Source organism: Apis dorsata, unplaced genomic scaffold (genome assembly GCF_000469605.1).
Source record: "Apis dorsata unplaced genomic scaffold, Apis dorsata 1.3 scaffold_348, whole genome shotgun sequence".
NCBI lineage: Eukaryota > Metazoa > Arthropoda > Insecta > Hymenoptera > Apidae > Apis > Apis dorsata.
This window is the reverse complement of record NW_006263615.1, coordinates 86329-90231: the sequence shown is the minus strand read 5'-3', so window position 1 is coordinate 90231 and position 3903 is coordinate 86329. Positions and strand designations below refer to the sequence as shown.

The window sequence follows — 3903 nt, the reverse complement described above, 5'->3', positions numbered from 1 at the left end:
TTAAAAAAAAAAAAAAAAAAGAAAAAAAAAATGGTTATATCACAACGAGCACTCTTAAATAGTGAAAATGATTGCTTTTACCAGAGGGAAAGATTAATGATGTAACGTGACCCTGTTGATGATGACTCAGAATTCATACCCAAGGAACGATATTCTTCGAAATAACGACATAATTCCGAACTTCGTCGTCGCACGTGTATTCCTCTTGTGATTCGATAAAACTTGCATATATCAACCTTTTTTTTCTTTTCTTGTTCGTCGTAACCGTTTCAATGAAAAAAAAAATACTGTTACGATTTTCGCAATGAAAATTATCGCCTGTTGTGAGCAAGTATGAGAGAACAATAAAAATTGTATCATAAAGCAACGACGCACATTTCTTGGATATCGTGGGTGTAGGAGGAGGATACAAAGCTAACAGCTCATCAACAGGGAAAAACTGTTAGAAGAGCAATTCCGTTTTTCTTATAGAACTCTGGCACGCTACCTTGCTCGAGGGTCACTGCAAATACTTTTTATCTCCTTGGTTCTCGAGGAGGTTCTCCTACACGTCTTGTTATCTACTATATATCGACCCTTTATCAACGATTACTTTTATTTATATTGTTCCCATAGAAGAGAGCTATCCTTAATTACCATCGATATAAATTCATCGTTGAAAATATATTCTTGAACTTTTACTTTGCAAGACGATATATCTATATAATATATTAAAAAAAAAAAACAAATATAATGCAATTATCTTTCAAGTCTCTTAAAACTTTTCTTGGAAATTTGTTTTGGAATTAATAATAGAGGAAAGAAATCAAAATAAAAGAAGAGTGTTATAATCACAATAGGTAAAGATTCGGTCAAAAAGCTTGCGTCATGTGTGCGAATCATTGAGGCCGACTAGTGAACTTGACCTTCACCTCGAGCCCACGACTACCTTCGATCGAATTTCCATGCTGGTAGGCCGGGAATTCCCCGAAAGAAGGTTAACAGAACATTCTTCAGCGGCACGTGTGTGATGCCACAATAAGATGGAGTGCGAAACCGAGGTTGGCGTGACTGTGGTCGTCCAGCGGATTCGTCGAAGAGGAGTGATTTGTGTGCAGGCTAGCCGAAAATCGGCCTCCCTTCGCCGCCGCTCGTAATTCGTCTTAACTCTGGGCATCGATCGATCCGAGCACGATTCGGCCCAATGGTGAAAGCATTCGAGCGAATCCCGCGTGAGTCATCTCGTTTGCTCGCTTTTGCGATGACCTTGCTGGATAAAGAACCGTGCACTGCAACGCGAAGACTATTTATGTTAGCCGGTAGGCAATAAGTGATTTTCATCGACGTTTAATCCTCTGCGCCGATTATGACACGCAACGTAGGCCACTTTCGGTGACCAATGAAACAAGACATCTCAATTACTGCCGAGTACGGCACAATATACGATCACATATGATGTTTTCTTACATTCTTGATCCATTTTAATATCTGATGATTTAATACCACGATTGCAATTATTAAATTTCTTTCTAAATATAATCCTTAGGATAAATTATAAATTAATAAAAGTATAAAATCCTTTCGATTTACGAAGAAGAAGAAATATCGAGTCAAAGATCAAGTATATTCGCGATTATGGGAATATCCAATGAACGAAAGGATGTTTAACGGATGAAAGCTATCGGTTGATCGATAAGTTAAAAAAAAGGAAAAAAATCTCGAGGCCCTTTTACTCAACGATAATTATTTCCAATAAAATCTAGAAGAAGAAACCAGTTTTTCTAAGCAAATAATAAGTTGAAAATTCATTTACAGTCAAATGGAATTGGATAATTGTCATTTGATTTAAAACAATATCTGTGATTGTTTAACGCATCAGCATAGAACAATACACAGTTTGATAATGTGATAAACAGAAAATTGTATAAATATCCCGAGGTTGCACGCAAGACGACGGAAAAAAGCCTTGTTCCTCTGGATATGCTATGTGTTACAGGTTCTTCAAAAATAAACCTGCACCACGTGTAGCCTTGATCCTGTGCACGCAACGTTGCATACACATGTGACACGTAAGCGTAATAGCAGCATACGCACGTGCACCACAATCCACAAGATTGCATACCATCGATACATAATATACATTACTGGTCAATTTATAGATACAGTCGTTCCTAAATCTTTCGCTAATCTATTACCGTAGTAATTTTTGATTCTTCAATTTACGGTCCCATTCGTATAATTTTCTCATTTTGGACTCTATAAGTATATATTGTAAGATTTCTGATTTTATTATATTGAATGTGATTCTAATGTTAAAATTTTATCCAATTTTATCCAAATTTTAGTGATTGAAATATCATAAATTTCAGAAATTGAATTAAAAGTAAATGAGAATGATATTATTATAAATCAGCAATCAAATGGCGAAGAAATTGTAAGTTAAACTAAGTGTTTTCCGTAATCAAAAAAATGTATTTTATAAACAACATGAAATCCATGATTTTTGTATATCTATGACATCATGATAAGAGGACTACCAGAGAACATGAAACCAAAGAGAAAGAAAGAAACAGAGAAAGAGAAGGCGGGGATGAAGTGAAGTCATAAAAGTAGGGCAGTAGTGCGGTAGAGCAATCAATAGAGGTCGGATCATGGTGGGGGATGGGGGCATTAAGCCACCGTGAAATTTTGGCATACCCTAAGAGAAGGGATATTTTGACTTCTAAATTTAAAAAAAAAAAAAAATGAATTTTTCATGATTTCATCTTATAATAACATTAAAATTTTTTTAAATTGTTCTTCCTCTATGATCAGAAAAAATCATATGTATTTTCAATATATGAAAAATTTTTTATTAATTTTGAATTATTGTGTTTGTAGCTTTCTAAAAAAAAAGAAGCATATTAATAAAGAAATATATGTATAATAGAATGATAAAATATATTTCATTTTTTAAAAAAATATAAAGTATATTAAGAACCACGTGTTACTTATCTTCCCGCGAAAATGATGAAATATGATGAATATGCGAGCAGATGTATACTTGATGTGCTAATTATTTATCAATTTTTATTATTAAATTGGAAAAAAATATAATTATATTATACATAATGTCAACAATTTAAATATTTAAGCACAAATATTTATATATATATTCTAGATATACATAATATATATATTCTTTTAATTTATTTCTATTATGCATTAAGTCTTATGTGTATAATTAAAAAACCGATGAAATAAATTAATGAAATATTAATCTCTATTATTGAAAAAGTTTAGAAACAAATAACTAATGATAAACCAGAATTTTAGTATATTATCGATTTTGATCGTCTCTTTTTCCTTATTGTTTGTAAAGATAAATTAATAAAGTTAATATTAACAATATTATACACATGATAGTATTATACATAAGTACATACACATATTTGCATACCTGTCGATGTATGTTCTATTCGTAAAACGAATATTATATGTGAAGAGGTTATGATGCACGAAAAAATATCAAAATGAATAATTCATATGATTTTATCAAAATGATTTTATAATAAAACACGACACAAAATTATTAAACAATTAAATATGCAATTATAAATTTTTGATTCTTCAATGTATACAAATTAATGATATAATTCAATGGAGACACCTAGTGGACTTTATAAAATGTTTCTCACTGATTAAAATGTACAAAAATCATCCTGAAAAACGTGCTGTTCTATCTAGAACGAGCTACACATCAATTGGCACATGACAAATGAAGCTAAGTGTAATTAATGAATAAATGCTCACCTGGTTCTAAATATACGCACGACACAACTTCACCATTTCACCAATTTTTCACTGTACTCGATCGCGTATTGTTGTCCTTTGCTTTTTTTAAATGTGCACAGCGGATTGGTAACGCTATCTGTTTTTGCTTAT

The 3903-nt window shown here is 32.0% G+C and overlaps 1 protein-coding gene across 1 annotated transcript in view; it reads right to left on the bottom strand.

The window, feature by feature from the left end:
* Nucleotides 1-3903, bottom strand: part of LOC102681427 (cAMP-regulated phosphoprotein 21) — a 23913-nt gene extending 20010 nt beyond the window's left edge. The window contains exon 1 of the mRNA XM_006618387.2: nt 3772-3903. The gene's annotated coding sequence lies outside the window, so the exon portion shown is untranslated. The remainder of the gene's footprint in view (nt 1-3771) is intronic.